This window comes from Sceloporus undulatus, chromosome 2, assembly GCF_019175285.1.
Source record: "Sceloporus undulatus isolate JIND9_A2432 ecotype Alabama chromosome 2, SceUnd_v1.1, whole genome shotgun sequence".
In the NCBI taxonomy this organism is placed as follows: Eukaryota; Metazoa; Chordata; class Lepidosauria; order Squamata; family Phrynosomatidae; genus Sceloporus; species Sceloporus undulatus.
Genome location: NC_056523.1, coordinates 35,736,952 through 35,756,970, shown reverse-complemented (window position 1 = coordinate 35,756,970; position 20,019 = coordinate 35,736,952). Strand labels below are relative to the sequence as shown.

The following is a 20,019-nucleotide window of genomic DNA, read 5'->3' as shown; positions in this document are numbered from 1 at the left end:
ATGTGGACTGAGTGGAAATGATCACCTCTTTGGGTCGTTTCCAGTCAATGGAATTCGACTGGAAATCTTGCTCATGTGAACCATTGAGTGCTTCAGAATAAAAATGTCAACTCACTTGACTATAATTTGATGGCAGTTAATAGCAGTGGTACAGTAGCACAGTTCACTGACACTGACCAGATGTTTTCTGCTGATTCCATTAAAACATGAGTTTCAGAAGGTGAGAGTATTCTTTGCATTGACCAGTATCAAAGAAATTGGGTTGCTAGGGACTTCGAGGTTGGGTCAATGGTTGCTAAAAGCCCTCACTGAAAGAAAGATGAGGTTTAAAAGCTTTCAGATTCCTGGCTTCAACTATGCCTGCTCTATCTAATCCATGTGGTCAGTCTGAAGATACCATTGTTAGCACCCATCCAACCCCAACTATCACCCCCCTGTACTTTTCATATCTTTCAGGTTGTGGTAATGAAAGCAGTAGCATAGCTAATCTAACCCCCTACCATGCAAGGAAACACAACTACAACATTCCTGAAAAATGCCCGTCCAAACTCTGTTTAAAGACTTTCAAAGATGGAGAGTCCACTATTTCCCAAGGCAATTCATTCCACTGTTAAAAGTTCTTACAATAAAGATGTTCTTCCTAATGTTTAGGTGTAGTCTCTTTTCTTTTAGTTTGAATCCATTGGTTTGTGTCCTGGACACTGGAGCAGCACAAAACAAGCTAGCTCCATCTTTTACATGACATCTTTTTCCTTATTTAACTCCACTGTTTACCATGTACACTGGTGATAAGCTCAGGGAGAGTGAAATGGAAGTTTTAACACTATTATTTCTAAGAGTAGTGTGGTCTCATAATAGTTTTGAACAAAGACAGGGAAGTTTTTTTAGTTGAGATGTGTTTTTAATTTGTTTTTAACTTTAGCATGGCTTTTAAATGATAAAGGCGGGTTACACACCGCCATTAAAGTACGCATGGAGCGCGTACTAGGGTTAGGGAGGTGCGGTGCTTCCGCACCTTCCTAACCCTAATACGTGCTCTGTGCGTAAAAAATGATGGCGGCCGTTCCAGACGGCCGCCGCCATGAGGATGTCACGGCCGTGCCGCCTCTATACGGGGCGGGGTGGACGTGATGTCCTCACTCCGCGCCAGGGCGCCTAGTGCGCCCTTAGCGTGGACCAGGAAGGAGCTCCATTTCAGAGCTCCTTCTTGGTCTGCAGCACCGCTTTGCATCGCTGAGTGCAGCCTTCAGATGGCTGCGCCCAGCGAAGCAAGGGAGAAAGGAGCCAAGCGGCCCCTTTCTCCTTCTCCCCGCAGCCGCTGGGTGTCCTTGGGGCTTGAAGCCCCAAGGACACCCCTTTTCAGGCTGCGGGGAAACGGCATTTTGCCGCTTCCCTGCAACCTGAAAAGCGGCGGATCGGGGCCTCAGCAGCTGCCGTTCTGGCCACTGAGGCCCCAATACACCGGGGAAAGGGGCGGGTGCAGCCTGCCCCAAATAGGCGGTCTGTAACCCGCCAAAGTTTAATGTGAGGATTTTAAATTGTTTTAAATTTTTTTATTGTAAACACTTTTAATTTATTTTTTCTGGAAGCCATCTTGGCCCTACTCTGGGAGAGAGGAGACATATTAAATAAATAAATCCTCATAGTTCCAGGAATAGTTTTGCAAATCCAGCTAAAAATGTCAGTGATATGCCATGTTAGCTGAAGCAGAAGATAATTATGACTGTTAAAGATTTTGAAACATTGGTCAGTTCATGTGTGTGTGGTTGTATGAATGAATTGACCAATGTTTCTCTCTTTCTCTCTGTATATAGATACACACAAATTCTCTTCATATGAATTTTTTTTCATGCTGCCTAGAGGATGTGAATGCTTGGAAATAAGCAATAGTTAACAAGTAAGGAGTCTTGACTTTTGAGACCTTGAAGTGCAAGGCACATTTGGCATGCCTATGTAGATTCCCTTTTGCCTTTAAGCATATTTCAATAGTTCAGTTGTATAGCATGAATGTGCAGAAAGAAAAACGACCAAGCCTTGCAAAAGTCATCTACCAAGTCTTTTCATTTGACATAATACAATTCTTAAACTGTTGAAAAAAGGAAGGATTTTAAGCAAGAAATTCACAAGCAGACATTAGAGAGCTGGAATCTCTTTGCAGCCAGCATGTCACGCTTATTAAAGTGTTCTTTGTAATCTTCACTCATGGTGGAAGCACCCATGAATAGTTCTGGAAATGATTTCCATTTTAAGGCTTGAACTGTTTAAACTTTAAATATAACTTTGATCAGCTGGGTGTTACCAATACAGTTTCTACTTAAGTTAATGCATATTCCCACATATCCTCACTAACTTCACATTCCAATCATGAAAGAGAAACAGACAGTTAATACACACTTGTGAAACATACCATGTTATATGGCTCCTATTGACTTCTAAAGGGAATTATCTTGAGGTTGCAAAAATACAGAAAAGTCTGAGACATTTCTAATGGTGATTTGGCAGTTCATTTCCCAGTAGAAATGTCAAATCTATTTCCCAGTTACCGCAACCATTCACATATTTAGATGAGGTCATCGTACTGAGACACAAGAAGGTGAATTAACATTTGCTTGTCTAGTTTTGCCCCTCCCTTCCACCCCCACATCTCTTTTAACTACCTGCCTTCTCTGGTTTATCCCTTAGAACACATAAATGGTTGAAGTGAGTTTAAGATGTGAAGATAATCATTTATGTAAGCAAGTACTGAATGTGATGGAGGGCATGATAGGCAGAAAGGGGGGGATTTAATAGCCTGCAATCCTCTACTCAAGGCTTTGTAAAATACTGTTAAATTATCTGAAAAATATTGTCAAGAAGTATAACATAAGTCATCCTAGTATTATGTTTGCATATCTGCCTTGTAGATACATGTTATGATTCATTCCTAGGAGCCACAGTTTGATGGACAGATCTAGTGCTCTCTCACACTTCCATACAATAATTCACCTTGGGCAGAAATAATGCCAGCTCTGGGGGTAGTGCTTGTGTAGTGTTTCCCAAAAACATGGTGAGGGGACCTAAGGTCCCTGCCAGTGGTATCAGCATCTCCTTTGAACTTTGGGGGATTAATTTGCTCAAACGAAGGAATGCAAGTGGTGGGTAATTTCAGGGATCTTTTCACACCTACTTACAGTAGTACTAAACAAGAAACCCAAGCTCTGAGTAAATAATAAGGTTTTATTTAGAATTGAGCAAGGGAACACTCAAACACAGAAGAACTGATTCAGTGATAAGATTTACACAGGCTACATAAAAGAAGATTGTGCCTAGTCCAGAAACTTCAACTGGTACAGCATATGGCAGCCAGATTGATTACAGGAACAACTAGGAGTGACTATATTATACCTATATTGAAATTACTCCACTGGCTGCCTATTCGTTTCCAGGCACAGTACAAGGTGTTGGTCATTACCTTTAATGCCCTCCATGGCTTGGGCCCAACCTACTTAAGGGATCACCTCCTTCCCTATAATCTGCCCCATACCCTCAGATCCTCTGAGAGGAATTTGTTGCAGTCCACAAAGACCAGATTGACAGCAACCTCCCAGAGGACTTTTTCCACGATCACTCCCACTTTATGGAAGGGCCTGCTGGACGAGATCTGCCAAATTACCAACCTAGAGAGCTTCAAGAAAGCTGTCAAGATGGATCTCTTCCGGCAGGCCTTCCCGGAACAGAACCCGGCCATGTAACGCTCCCCCCACAGACATATACAAATTAAGACTCTGCCCACTGTTATTTTATTATTGTATTATTGTTTTTAGATTTTATCATTTGTCATTTTAATGGGTAGAACTGTTTAATCCTTTTTAAGGGGGAATTGTATATATTGTATGTTTTAAAGGTTGTACGCCACTTTGATTGTGGTAACAAAAAGCGGGATATAAATTAAAGTTTTATTATTATATTATATTATTTATAAGAAGATTGGTAAATATACCCCCTTCTTAATCCTCAATCTAGGTGAAAGAGGTCTACTGGAGACTCAGACAGCATCAGAGGGTGACTGCTGAAGACTCAGACAGCATCAGGAAAAGTGAACAATAGGGCTAAGGTTTGAGGGGGTTTTATACCTTTTTACACAAAGCTGTGACAAAAGTTTTTATGATCTTCCCAAGGGATGAAAAAAATGGTCTGGAAAACTTCGTATTAAGATATTAACGCATTGATGTGATCTGAAAAATCATTGACAATCAGACAGGCAGGGGAAATGCAAGGACTTCAGAATGGAAGAACAGGGTATGGTCTCTGTCTGTTTGACAAATGTCTTCTTTGTTTCCATGGGAAATTCAAAATAGGCAAACTTACTTTCGGTTTGTTATCTGTCATGGTTAACTTCCGCTGCCCTGGCTTCTGAAGGAGGGAGGCAGAGGAGGTAGGTGCAGCTGTTCCATGCTTGGGGGCAGGTGGAGACCTCCTTCTATTCCAGCAGATACTGCCTGGTTATGGAGGGAGAGTGGAAGAGGCAGGCAAGGTTTCATCGTGTCTAGACCCAGGGGCAGAGAAAGGGTCCTCTGCTTTCTGGCGTCAAAGGACATGGAGAATATGGCTCCACCATGGCTAGGCCCAGGAGCACGGTGGGGTCCTTCCTTCATTCTGGCAGCCACTGCTTTGGCTTCAAAGGAAAAGAAGAAGAGGCAATATCTGCTAGATAATCTCCTCCCATGCTGCAATCCTAATTTTTCCTTTTGTGTCATAGTTTAATTAAATTGTAAATTTCATTGTTCTTTTACTTGCAAAGTAATATGTACAGTGATGATGCTACATAACAGCAACAACAACAACAACAACAACAACGGGCTCCTTTTTAACAAAGAAAAGTGTGTAGTTGTTTTATTCCTCCCCTCCCCATTTTTGGCCCACTTCTGGGACTCAAACTAGAATTAACATTTTGTACTCCTTTCAAAATAATTCCTGAAAAATAACTGAAAATGTTATCATGAAAAGCACCCATCCTTCAGTTCACCTCAGTGCAAGTGAAACTCAGTGAAAATTTATGGGGGGAAATATAATACTGTAATAGTAAAAAAGTGATAAAATGGCAGAATAGAGTATTGGTGTTTCAAAAATTGTTCCAAATAAAATGTCTGTCTTTTTTTTTAACAAAAAGCATCCTCTCCTTGCAAATGTTAATAGCACAGTATTCTTAACCAAGGCAAATTTTCTCACCCTTTCTTTTTAATTTTCTCCTTCTATTGCCCCCCTCCCCCTTTAAAAATACTCCAGGAGAAACATTTATTAAGATACAGCCACTTTCCTAACCAGTTTAATATTAGTTAATGTAAATGGGACATGAAAAGAAATAATTGTTTGTTGGCACGGCATACAAATATTAATTGATGTACAGGGAGTAAGACCAACAAAACATCATAGATAACAAGACAGTAATAAAGCTTGTTTGTAATAGCAGTAAATTAGGGACTAAGGTATACTGCATTACGGAGCAATTTAGAGGATGCTTAAGATTAAGACTTTGCAACCAGAATTTATGCTGTGGGGAAATAATATGTCTTATTTTACTAATTATTTGACAAGCAATTATTTCTTTAAACCATGGTTTAGTATTTATTATTCTGTCTGAAAAACAGAGCCACTACACCAGTGCACCTTTACAATATGTCTCCTATATTATTTGGCTGTAATTGGGAACTGCTGGGAACTGTTTATTCTGAGTGACTGTGGGTCAAACACAGACAGATTAGTTTGGCCATGATCTGTCCAGGACCATGGTGATCTCACTGCCTGCTCCCAAAGGAAGCCACTGCCACAGTTCCAAGCAAGCCCCTGGCAGGAATGGATTATATCCACTCTTTTTTGGGGCCGGCTTTTGCCCACTTACTGTGGCCTCAGAGCAAGTTCCGGCTGCTTTGTGGGCATGTATCATGTAAACACCATGCCTCCAAAGTGGCCAGAAGCCACCTTATTTGTCCCATGCATTCTGGGCCTCAGTCTTAAGAGCGAGATCTGAACTGGATGGTTGACCCATGAAGAATTTCCTTCTCTTTCTGACTCTTTCCTTATATTAACCTCAGTGTAAATAAATAAAACTTTTCTAGTCTAGAGGTGCATCCGCATTGCTCCATTAAAGCAGTTTGAATTCAGTTTAATTGTCATGGCCACCTCCTGTGGAATCATGGTACTGTATTTGTAGGTTATGGGCATACTTGGGAATTCTTTGCCAGAGAACTCCAGTGCTTTTATTTCTGCAAACTACACTATAACTCTCTGGCAAAGAATGCTAAGTCTGTCATCAGACTACAAACACCAGGAATCCATAGGATGGAGCCATGGCAGTTAAAGTTATATTTAAATACTTTGTATAGTATCTACATTCCATGTTTCGAGCTGACTTATTTCATACAGTACTGGATCTATATGTACTGTAATGTCCCTAGCTGTCCTGATTTGGCAGGGACCATCCCAATGAACCCCCTGTTGCCCCACCTTTTCAGCTGATTTAAAGCTTTTAGAAAGTTTCTCTGTGCTCCTCCCACTTGCCTTCTTTGCCTTCAACTTACTTCAGTCATTACAAATTGAGTTCAAAGTCGTTTGCACAGTTAAATGCAAACTGTTGCAGTCTCACCTACTTTGGGTGTTTTTCCTCATTAACAACTTTTGCCATCTTGACCACTCTCTGATGCTGCTTACTTGGCCACATGTGTCCTGGTTTTCACTAGTGGTATGTTGAAGGGTAGGCTTTCAGATCTCTCCACCATTACATATGGACCTTATCCACTTGCTCTGGCCTTCCTGCTGTTCAGAGTTGCCTTAGGCAGGGACGCAGTACTATGGTGAAGTAAGCATTTCTATCTACCAGTTTTTCATTTGTACCTTCCTCCCCTGAGCACTTAGGTTATTAGGCAATTTAAAAGGGTATCCAATAAATAAATTCATTATTTAATTATGTACATATCAACAGCATACGTGCAAGTGCTATTATTACACTATTGTCAATAAGGATGGATTTACTGAACACTATGCAGGCATGGAGTACAATACCATAAGGAAGCCTTTTGTGAAATGCCCTATGGTTTGAATCCATGCAGGTGGATTGTGTAGCAGAGAAAGGTTGTATTTACAGTGGAAAGGGAGGGAATGTTTCTTTTTGGATTTGTCCCAATTAACCTTGTAACACAATGTAGTGGAATGCCTATTAATGACACTAATGAGATGCAGAGAAGACAATGCATAAAACATCACTGGCATATAAATTAAATTCCTATACACAGATACCTTTATGCACCAGACATGAAGGAAAATTATTACGAGGCAATTTCATTTTTTATTTTTTTTAAAAAAAAGCTAATTAGAAAGAAAATTCAATACTTCTCCCACCTCATATCCATCAATGTTAGAAACCAATCTGGGCACTTACTGATGAAATGTTCACATTGATATTGCTGTGCAAGTCAGGAAATTAATTTTACGATTGTTCTCCTAGAAGCTACAGTTGCTGCAAATACTTTTATGTCTTACCTTTGACTGTGTACCGGTTTACATTTTAATTTGACCAAGTTTGTATGCATAAATTTATTCTTTTTAAAACATCCTTTCTTCCAGGCAGGTTTCATTTGCTACACTATGTACAAAATAAATAAATAAATAAATTCAATATGTATTTCTGTTTTTAGAAGTTCTTATCAGATTTTTGAATCCTTTGGACAAGGTGCATGGCTAAACTGGAAGATATCACTTCTTTTCAGTATTGAGGGGAAAGGAACAAAGTTTTATAGATTAATATAAATATATTTTAAAACATTAAACACTGGGTTTTGATGAAAAATATATGAACAGAAAGTTTGATTCAGTGTGATATATCTTATAGATGGAGAAAATTACTAGAATGAATTCTGCATTGGTTTCAGTAACTTTAAGCTCATTCCAAATATAAATTTCTAAATTTCTACAAATTAATTGTATTGATAATAATAATAATAATAATAATATTTCTAAATCATTTCTAAATTTTCTTACTAAAAACATAACTATTAACAATATATGGTGGCAAGTGAATATCTTGCACAGGCGATGATAGTGTCTCTAAGAAACATTGGCTTAAATGCCACTATTAGTCCGAACTAGAGTAGAGCCATTGAACTAATTTGTGAACACAACATAGGTTTACTGTATGCATGACTTTTTAAGAGAAACTTTATTTCTAACATGCCTACTAATTCAATGTTGGTAGCTAAGGACAGAATTAAACATTCATCAAATATTACCTTAGAAAGTCAGCCTGGTGTAGTGGTTTGACAGTTGCACTAGGACTCTGGGAGATCAAGATTTGAATCCTATCTCAGACCTAGAAACCAATAGGGTAGAATAGTAGAATCATAAAGTTGGAAGAGTTGGAAGAGACACCAAGGGCCATCCAATCCAACCCCCTGCCATGCAGTAAGACACAATCAAATCACTCCCGAAAGATGGCTATCCAGTCTCTGTTTAAAAGCCTCCAAGACTCCACCACTCTCTGAGGCTGCATAACCCACTATCAAACAGCTCTTACTGTCAGGAGTTTTCCCCCTAATATTTAGGTGGAATCTCTTTTCATGTAGTTTGAATCCATTGTTCTGTGTCTTAGTCTCTGGTGCAGTAGAAAACACAAACACTTCAGTCTCAATATTTGGCATCATTTCAAATATTGAAACAAGGCTATCATGTCACCTTTTAAACTTCTCTTCTCCAGACTAAACATACCCAGTTCCCTAAGCCACTTCTCAAAGGGCATGGTTTGTGGACTTTTCACCATTTCGGTCACTCTCCTCTGGACATGTTCCAGTTTGTCAATATCCTTTTTGAATTGTGTTGCCCAGAATTGGACACTGTATTCCAGATGACATCTGACCAAAGTCTGTCTTTGGGAAAAACCTACTCTTACATAGAATGGCGATGGCAGATCATCTGAACAAATCTTGCCAATAAAACCCTGTAACACCTGTAACACTTCAGGCAAACAGCAACAACCATACCCTTACCTTATGTGTTTGAAGATAGACACTTTGCACTCATACCGAACTTAACTAACATGCCTACCAATTCAATGTTGGCAGCTAAGAACACAATTAAACATTCATTAGATAAATCCTCATTTGCTGATGAATGCAACAGTGGGAAGCCATGAATTTCTCTTTTTCTTTATCACAAAGATTTATATCCTTTATTTAAATGGAGGAATTCCAAAATTCCAAGATGTTTAAAAATGATAATGTTTAAAAATACCACCAAAGGCCAGTCACCTGAGAGATTTTCTTCTGTACAAAATGTTGTGTCTGTTGTTGTGTGCCTTCAATTTGTTTCTAACTTTTGGCAATCCTAAAGTGAGGTTATCATGGGGTTTTCTTGGAAAGACTTGTTGTTGTTGTGTTGCCCCTCTTTGAGACTGAGAGAGTGGGTTTCCATGGCTGAGCAGAGATTTGAACCCTGTCTCCAGAGTAATAGTCCAATTCTCAAACAAGGACATCACCAAATAGCAACAGAAAATCAAACCAAGCATTGTGGGTGTTATCTCGATTACTTCTTCTGCCAACCAAATGCTTTCTACATACACCCTGTACATGCTCAAAATCTGTTGTGAATTATTGGGATATCCTCTAGAGTGGATTGTCAGGGTCCAAGGGGGCTACAACAAAGAATCGAAGTTAGCAGTGGTGGGTTGGTGGCATCCATATCAGTGAGTCTGTGAATCTATATCGCGTTTTAGAATGAGGTGATCCAATTTTGCAGGAAGGGTCCATCATCCTTTAAAATTTGTACTAAAACCCAGAGTAAATTATTATCCTGCTGGACATGGAAGAAGCAGAACATGGGGACTTTCAGTTAAATCCATGGAAGAAACAAGAGTCGTATCTCAGGAAACTCAAAGAATAGTTATAAGTGGCAGAGGAACAACTAGACCTCCTAAGAAATGAATAGGGGAACACACTTGTAATTTAAGCAACAATAAACAATTTGTTTAGACATTTATTTATTTATTTATTTGATTTATATCCCACCTTTTTCCCAGAAGGGGACTGAGGTTTTCTTGATAAAGTACTGCTTCAGAAACTATTTCTCATTAAACAATACTTATTAAAAGCTATGACATCCCCAGCTCCCACCGTGCAGATTTCCTGTCCAGAGTTCTGTTACTTCACTCTGTACATTGGCCTGAACAAGTTCAAATCCCCAGCGACTTTGAAAATATAGTATGTGCCTTGGAGTTAAATGAGATTCTTTAAAAAGCTTCCCATGACCACAGTTAACAACAAACTGATTAGCACGCTGGGCTCCTAATAGCATTTCACTTTCTTTTTCACTTATCAGAATTGTAATAAACAGATAAATTACACACACATCCACAAACAGCTATGAAAGCGTGGGAGGAACAGTCCAAAAAATGACTTTATCAAAAGAGTGATTGGATCTCATGGATACTAGAAATTATGTGTAGTAAAAGTAATAGCTCATGGCATGACTTATAGTCATCGGGGGATGTAGGAGGCAAAAGCATAGGATACCTAAGACTCACTGGCATTATTACAATCATATCCCACCGTGCCACTTATTACTTCTTTACAGCTCTAAATGAGTTGAGAGCAGAGGCAGATTTTGTATTTAAAAATCTGCTCTTATTATTCTGAGTTACACTGAGCACTCACCCAAAAAGGCACCTTTTTATGGTTATCCTTCATTGTTAAATAAACTATAGCTATCCTCAGTTTCTCATTCAGCTAGAATGAACTGTATACTGCCATATCTATATATGCTGCAGTCTCTTGGCCAGTGAAGATAAAGAAACTGGTGGGAATTAGCTCTTTTACAGTGAGTAGAGGGAGAACAAAGGTACCCCAAAGAGCTGTTGGGGAGAGGTCTACCCCTTATTCTATATGCGGGCTGGAAGTGAACTCTCCCCTCCCCACATGAACAGTAGCTTTCCTACTCATTCAGTCTGACTCATGTCATGTGTATATAGTTGCCCTTCTCTTGTTTCTTGTTGTTGTTAGCTGCCCTCAAATTGACCTCAACTCATGGTGACTCTGTGTAAGAGATGTCTCCAAGCCCCTCATCCTCCACCGCTCTGCTTAGTCCTTGTAGATTGCGGCCCATGACCTCCCTAACTGAGTCTATTCATGTACTGTGTGGTCTTCTCTTTCTGCTTCCTTCAACTTATTGTCTTTTCCAATGAGTCATGCCTTCTCATGACGTGGCCAAAGTATAACAGCCACAGTTTTGTCATTTTAGCTTCCAGGCTTGGTCTGTTCTAGGGCCCAATAGTTTGTCTTTTTGGCTATCCGTGGTATCCTCCACACTCTTATGCAGCACCACATCTCAAATGAGTTTATTTTCTTCTTATTTGCTTTCTTCACTGTCCAGCTCTCACATCCATACATGGTGAAGGGGAATACAATAGCAATAGCAATAGAAGAATATCATTTAAATTTTTATACTGCTTTATGGCATTAAGCACTCTTTTTAGTGCTCTGTTGTACATCTTGACTCTTTAGAATCTTTTCTAGTTCTTTCTGATTTCTTGACTGCAGTCGCCAGAGATTTTCCCACAGGCAAAAGTGACAAGAGCACAGTGGGATGCACCGGTCACTATCGCGCAATTGCACGAAGATTATCAGACAACGTCACACAATGTTGCGATAATTGCTTCATTATCTTGTGAATAAAGAGGAATTCTAGCATCACTTTTCATTCACGAGAAAGTCCTGTGAATAAAAAGCAATGGGATATTCATGGGATACTGACGTGATTATTGTGACGTTGCGTGACATCATCTGATAATCTTCACCCTGTTATGCTCTCATCGCTTTTTCCCATGTGAAAATCTCCCAAGTCTTCTCAAAGGGCAATGCAGCCCCCTAACCCCCAACAGCACCTACCCTTGCTTTGGACCTATAGGTGATATCACATAGAGATATCACTGGTGATGCTACAAAGGTGATATTATGAGGAGCAGCCTTTGGTAATGTCACACTTGTTACATTAATTATCAATCACAGTTGCACAGAGTATGGCATATGAAGTCTAATGAATGAGACATACCTACACACTTTTCAAGGCAGCACTCTCAACTGAGATGCCTTCCAGTCATCTTGAGGAACAGGGATGAGGTGACACATCCTGAGGCTCAGGGTTAGGCAAGGAAATCTAGGTACCTTAATGAGATAATGTGTCTGATCTGACTTTTAGTTCAAACTAGTTCAAACTAGTTCAAACAAGGAGCTATGGAGGTTCTAAGTCTATTTATGGATAGGATTCAGCACATTGGTTAGCTCTTTTGAAGCTTAGATTAAATACCAGAACAGACCCACTGGCCTATTGGCACCAAAGCCACCCACCTAGAGCACTGGTGTGTTATTTGAGTTGTGTTTTGAGTCTCAAGAAAGTAGATGTTCATATTTCAATAGTCCAATGGTGGGCAACACAGTCTATGTGATCTCCCCCTTATTTTTTAATTCCCCAAAGCCGCCTAGATCTGTAAATCTTTCAAATGAAGAGAATATAATTCCTATTTATCTCTTAAACTGAGGTGCAAGGGATCCTAAAATAGCTTTTCTGTGAAACTGGAAGCAGATTTACTGTCACTTCTGGTTTGGGATATTGGATATGATACCATCCACTGTTGGTCTGGGGGTATAAAACTTGCCCCTGTAGAAGAGCAAAATTAAAGACGAAATTGTGATAAGGAAAAGGGAATGGAGAGAACAGCAGATCTAAAACTGGACACTGTGGTGCTTTAGCAATGAAACCAGAGCCAGAGATTAAAGTAAGAATCAGATTAAGAGACTAGAGATTAGCAGAAAAATCATGTGCAGGTATCTCAATTAATGAAGTAAATGTGTTCTTGAGCATTGCTTTTTTAACAGAAATTTTGATAGCAGAGACAGAAATAACACAGGAAAAAAACGAGAAGAAAACTACAAAAAAGAAGAAAAGTTCACCATGTTGCTGCCTCGGAAAATGGTGGAGTCTCCTTTTTGGAGGTTTTTAAACAGGAGCTGGCTGGCCATCTGTTGGGGGTGCTTTGATACAGTGTTCCTGCATGGCAGGAGGTTGGACTGGATGGATCTTGGGGTCTCTTCCAACTCAATGATTCTATGTTTCAACAAACTTTTTAAAATCCAATATTAACAACATGAACATGAGAAATGAAGGAACCTTGAATTACCTGACTGAAATGAAATTTAATTACCCTTTTCATGAAAAAGTATTGCCATGCAATTATAGAGCAATCATAGTGCTATAATTGTGCAGCGTGGAAACATACTTGGTTCCGCTTTAATTGCCATGGCAACATCCTATAGAATCCTAGGGTTTGTTGATTGATAACTATCTGAGAGTTCTAAATATGCTTTTTCAAATTACAAATCCAACTCTTTCCATAGAATGCTGCCATGGCAGGTAAGATGAGATCATAATGCTTTAACTGTGTGATGTGAAAGGGCCCCGGAAGTGGGGAACTTTGGAGAGTCTGGAGGCCACTTTTCTATCTTAGTCCACAATAGGATACATTATATGCTTGTACTACTGAAACTAGAAGTTGACAGAAATCTACTTTTGTTTTTCTTAGGGAAAATGTTTTAAAAACCACAACAAGTTGTGTGTGTGTGTGGGCTTTGCTTTAAAGGAAATTTATGGACACTTTCTCAACTTCATTAATCTTTGTGGCTTTTTCTTCAATTTAAATCATGGTAAGGATTGTATATAAAGCTTGTTGTATATAAAGGGCAGAAAAGTGATAGCGGTTGAAAAGCCATACAGCCTTGTACTTATTGTGAAGGTATGTTGGGACTGCCTGGTCTGGTAAAAGCACACTAAACTCTTTGGCTGGAATCTGCAACTGGGTTTGCTAGGAAAACTGCCAGAATTATTGGTCTAAACTTTTAAATAACAACTATTATCATTCCTATACCAGTGCAAAATAGAAGGACTTCTTAAGGAAGTGATGGAAATATGCCTCTTGAAGCAGCGTGCTGCATCCAGGGGACAGAAGTTCTTCTTGCATCTGGCTCTCTGACACATTTCTATTTAAAATAGCTCAAACAGCAGCAGAGAAATGGTCCCTCTCCCATGCATTGTTATATAACTGCAAACCAAACATCAAGGATGCTTTTCAGCATCTGACATTTCTAAGTACCCAACAGTGGGGCCCGAGGAATGAAAACATATTTATTTTATTTTGTCACTTTGTGTGTGTGTGTGTGTGTGTGTGTGTGTAATCACAGCCGCTAAGTGAACCAAGGAGGAGAACAGAGATGCTGAACAACTAAAACTAAATTAGCAACCACGTAACCATTGCCAAGGGCAACATTCACTCGACAGAGGATATGATAATGACAGATGAATCCTTGTTCCCAGCCTAAATTCTCTCTTCTCAACAAAATAAATGCACAGTGTCTTAGATATTTTCACCCACCCGCCAGTCACCTCCCTTTCAGAGCAGCTGCTGGAAATGTTGTCAGTGACGGCCAAGAAAGGTACTGTTTCCTGTCATTTTTTTGACAAGGTCGCCCCAATTTTCAGCTGACAGCAGTGAATTTTTATAGTTTCTCTTGCCTTTTTCTTTCCTGATCCTCCTTTGCCCTCTTATCTGTATATATATTTTTTCCTTGAACATTCTGGTTTCTCTCTTCCTCTTCCCTTCACACCTCCCTCTTCCGCCATGTTTCATTGCCTTCTTGTCCACACTGATACCCAGACCTTCCACAACTGTAGCTACTTTCACAAAGAACTGACAATGAAATGCAGTAATTAGTCCAATATTCAAAAAGTACAAAATGCAATAACATTTTATCCAGGGTCTTTTTCACTTATGAAAATCTTCATTTGCATTTCTTTTCTGGAAAATGACATGTTCGTGGTACAATTAATAAATGAAACCTGGGGCTTGTAAATAACTAGTTACAAATAAAATTTGTTCTTTCCCCAGTAACAAAGGAACAGCTACATTAATGAGAGGCAACTTATTTTTCCAATAGCTTTGCTGACTTTGGGGTCACCTGGTGAAAGGAGGGGGGCTGCCTTAACCTCGCCACCTCCCATCCACCCAGACTACTGCTGAGAGACCCCCCCCCAAAAAAAAAGCCTTTAGGGTCTGCTGTGGTTGCAGCCATGTTGGACCCTGAAGGCAGCCACCTCATCCACCCAGATCCCTTCTGAGGCAGTCCCCACAAGGCCTTCAGGGTCTAGTGCATCAGTGTGCTGCTGTAGCCTCTGGTGGGCCCATTTAAAGTTTGCTCACTTGCCCAGTAGCCATGCTAGTCCCTCTGAGTATATCACCCCACTAGTGACACCCCCAGGATGTCATCTGGTGTGGTCTGAACACACACACCCCATCCCTAGTAACACTAGTGTGCTTGCAGCCCACAGAATCATAGCTGGAGGAGACCCCAAGGGTCATCCAGTCCAAAAATCCTGCCATTCAGAATGACATAATCAAATCACTCCCAACAAATGGCCAGCCAGTCTCTGTTTAAAAACTTCCAAATAAGGAGACTCTATCACACTCAGAGGGAGTGTGTTCCACTGTTGAACAGCTTTTACTGTCAGGAAGTTCTTCCTAATGTTCAGGTGGAACCTCTTTTTCCTGTAGCTTGAACCCATTGCTTCATGTCCTAGTCTCTGGAGCTGCAGAAAGCAAGCTTGTTCCATCCTCAATATGACATCCTTACATATCCAGCTCCCTAAGCCACTCCGCATGGGACATGGTTTCCAAATTTTTCATCATTTTGGTTGTCCTCCTCTCAACTCTATGTTCTGCTCTATAGTTTCATAGACATGGTCCTATTAAATGGTGATGCATTATACCATGTGGTTCAAATACTGACTCATGCCATGCCCCATACTGCTGCCACATATTCTTTTATGGGTATGAAGGTGGCAATTAACTGTTTTGTACCACAGACCAGTAGGTTGTGCCATTCTGGTACATTTTTGAAATAACTGAATATTCAGTATTCCAGTAAGTTCTGAACTGTAAAGAGCTATTTTTAAACAAAGCAAAACTGTAGTTATTACAGTAACTACAATTTGGGTCCTGGAACTATGAAGTGCAATAATTTCTTTCTGAAAAGTCACTTTCCAAACTCTCTCTACATCTCAATAAGACAAGCAGAATCTTGGGAAACATTGCTATAGACACAGATTGATGGCTGAGTTTGTTTTAAGAGGGATAAGCAGGAGTAAAGATGATCTAAATGCTCAAAGCAAACACTGAAGAGAGTTATTATTAAGAGAGTCTTTCCACTTGCCTTAGTGGTGTTTCTTTGCTCCTGATTTGTTTGTTTGGTTGGTTGGTTGTTGTTGTTGTTGTTGTTGTTGTGTGCATTCAAGTCGTTTCTGACCTATGGCAAACCTAAGGCGGCACTACCATGGGGCTTTCTTGGCAGATTCCTGATTTAGTATGTCCTTATAAGGAAAAAAAATGGAATCCAGCAGTGTGATCCAATTAGCATTATATGCTTGTATAAAATCATGTTTAAGATTATGTGCAGTCTTCTGCTAGTTCTTGTGAAATATTTTGCAGATGAACTGGACCATCAGAATGACTTCTACTGGCATAACTTTGGATCCAACCTAAATATAGCAGTTTAGGGCAGTTTTTCCCATCCTATTTGCTGGCCTGAATTACTGTGTTGGCCATTCCAAAAGGCATTATACTTCTGAAAAACTTGCCTATTCCTCTTAGCACCATGTGCATTCTCACAAGTGCTGAATACACAATGCATTTAACAAAGAGATAACAAACTGTTGGTATATCTCAAAAATGTAATGCAAGACATGACCTTCATTTGGGCTGATATGGGAATCATCCAAACTTGCATGTGTAGTACATTATTTATGGATCCATTCACTAGGTTTATTTTAGGCACCAGCAATCTCCATAGAGAATGTACCATGGGGTTTCTCAATATTATCAGGAACTATTGAAATGAAAACACTTCTAAATATCTTCATAGAAAAGTGCTTCGTGCAGAACAAATTTTTATTTCTTTTTTCAAACCAATTTGGAAGGGTTGTCTCTCCTTATTACATTCTGCCACAAAAGATCTAGAGGTTACAGATCATATTGTTGGGAAGACCTAACCAGCCAACAATACAGTGCTCTGGAGACGAACCATGTTTAGAAAGGAGAAGAGAACAACAGTGTTGCAATGTTTATGTCAGACACGGATAGTAGAGCCTAAAAGCTAATCACGATGAAATGGCTGTGTATTATAAAATAACCCGCCTCTAATTTTAGAAACACAAGGACTGCCATTTCTATTGTTAAATTTAATTAGTATTTTTCCTAAATAATGCCCTCTTTCTATACTCTATTTATACTGGCTGGGGGGGAGATGCGGAATGCGGAATGCTGTGCCTTGAAAGACAACCTAATATGGGATAAGCAGGAGGAAAGTGTACTTTTGTCTGGAGAGGATGGTCTTTGCTGATAATAAAAGCTTTTTTTTCCTTGTAGGATGTTTTCTTAGTACTGCTTCTTCACAGCGGTTTGAATGCATCATTCTTCCATTTCAGAGCCAAAACATACATTATGGAAAAGAAATGAAATTTTGAAAGAAAATATTAAAAATAAATATTTTCAATAAAATATTTTCAATAAAATCTTTGTACAGGATGAAACAAAATATTAAGCTGAATGGCACATTCTTCAATATTCTCCTGAAAATTGAAAAGATCCTAGCACTGCAAGCGTCATCGAGTTCAGGGGGAAACTAATCTGAGACATAGACTGTTTGAGAGAGAGACCTCAGATGGTTCGGAATCTTCTTTGACAAGATTTCTAGCAGAGATTGGAAGATGTGCTTAATTTCCAGAGAGTTGTACTAGATATTAGAAGTCCTTTTCATTTTTATGACCCACAAGCCTCCAGGATGCCCCTCATTTTGAATTTTAACTTGATATTGACCATCCTGGGGGAAAACCAAAAACTCTGTCAAATGTTGAAGGTCCTGTGACAGATTCCCATTCTGAATTTTGACTTTGTAACTTGAAATTGAGTACTGATACTTGGATGAAAACCAAAAACACTGCAAAAATTATGCATTTACCATGATTTACCATGATCTGAGCCACCTACATACATTCATATCTTCTCAGCTTAGCAGCCAGAGGAAGGAGAGATCCAACTTGCTTGCTGATGGGAGCTATGAGTGAGTCAGACCTCTCCCTCCTCCTGCCACTGAGCTGCCCACAAACCCCTCGATGCATTCTTGGCTCAGCAGCCTGAGAAAGGAAGGACCCGGCTCACTCACTGATGGCTTGTATGAATGAGCTGGGCCTCTCTTTCTTCTGGCTCTTTAGCTGCCCGCAAACCCTCACCATGCCTTCAAGGCTCAGTTTGTGGAGGAAGGAAGTGCTCAGCTTGCTCACTGGCAGCATCTATGAATGAGCCAGGCATCTCCTTCCTCTGGCTTCTAAGCTGCCTAGACCTCCAATGCCTTCCAGGTTCAACAGGCAGATTTGAGAAGGATGCTGGTCTCACTTGCCTCCTTCTCCCTCTCACTGATCTCAGATGTCATGAATGTGGCCTTCTCATTCATCTGAGAACTTCTCCCAGACAGCAAAAGGTTTAAATGTTGGGGGATGTGCATTCGAATGAGAGTTTACATCATATTTTAATGAGATTACATCACAGCTTGATGTTATGCCAACTGGCCAATCAGTGAGGCAAAATCAGGAACTTTGAGATGTTTTCAAACTAAGGTTTGAAAAGGACTTTCCCACCACAAAGTTTGAGTCTTCCCTTTGTCTGCCTGTCCAGTTGTTGGGTTGTGTGCCCAGGGGTAGGCCTAAGGGGCTGGTCCAAGCTCCCAGCATCCAGAGTCCAAGCTTCCAATATCCAGAAACATCAAGGACTACCAAACCCATCTGAGTTTGTGAATAGAATTAGGAACATGTGTTAGTGGCAGTTAGGCTTTGGGGTTTATTTTATCTGGCTTGTCTGAAATTACTGTTTTTCTGTAACTCACATTCTGTGCCTACAAGACAAGGAGGTCTTGTATAAGTGAGATCTCCTTTACTCTAGAACTCTGTAGTTAGAATAAAGGTTTTCTTTAAAAAGTACCTTGGCTTTCTATCACATTCCTTTCACTTGCTTTTAGCTCAGTTATTGCTTACTGAAGTTAGCAAGTATAGGAACTAGAACTCCCAAGGAAAGTCCTTGAGTGTTGCTAGGAGGGAAGATCATTGTAATTCATCAGGTGGTGGCAGCTTGAACTAGGTGGTCTCAAGGAGTCCCCTTCAGCTCTGCAAGAGTGGGAAGGAAGATTCAAGAAACCAGGGACCAATGATCTGTGTGCAAAGAGCCAGAACAGAGTTGCAATATTTGGCTGCTGAGCCCAGAGATCATCACATCAGATTTTCAACTTTTTGAGAGATCTGGTCTCACTCCATTTAGGGTGTCACCTGGTTTGGCCTACACATACACCCCCCCCCCTAATGACACCACCAAAAAGCAGAATTGAGAGCAGTTGGTTTGTTGCAGAAACCCTGTTAGGCCTCTGAAAAGCTGTGATTTGCTTAATACTGCTGGAAGGTGTTGCACTATAGTGCAACACCCTCATGTGCTGTATGATAGCAATTTGCTTCTGATTAAATCTGCATAGGACATGGCTGGTGCTGCTCCTGTTGTATGTTTTTTTAACAGGACAAGTTGGGTGCCAAGTATGGTAATCTTATTTCTGCTTAGGAGTAGGCTTGTGTATGTGTTATGTACTTCCAGGTAGCCTATTGGTTTAAGACTACCCCATTAATTTCATAGCATTTTCAGCCGTTTGGATGAGACAGGGGGCTCATTCATACTGCGTGTGTGTGTATGTGTCTTCAGATTGCTTATTGACTTATCACTCTCATAGGGTTTCTTAGGCAAGGCATGCTCTGATATTGTTTTGCCAGTTACCTCCTTTGAAATTTAGCCTACAGCACCTGTATTTGTTGGCAGTCTCTCATTCCAATAATAGCCCCACTGACTCTGCTTAACTTCCAAGA

The 20,019-nt window shown here is 40.0% G+C and overlaps 1 protein-coding gene across 6 annotated transcripts in view; it reads left to right on the top strand.

The window, feature by feature from the left end:
- MDFIC2 (MyoD family inhibitor domain containing 2) overlaps positions 1 to 20,019 on the top strand; it is a 235,576-nt gene that overhangs the window by 92,269 nt on the left and 123,288 nt on the right. For 4 of the 6 annotated variants that reach the window (XM_042453548.1, XM_042453549.1, XM_042453550.1 and 1 more), the window contains exon 2: positions 4,003 to 4,093. The exons of the other annotated variants lie outside the window; for them this stretch is intronic. The gene's annotated coding sequence lies outside the window, so the exon portion shown is untranslated. The remainder of the gene's footprint in view (positions 1 to 4,002; positions 4,094 to 20,019) is intronic. 6 annotated transcript variants of the gene reach the window in all.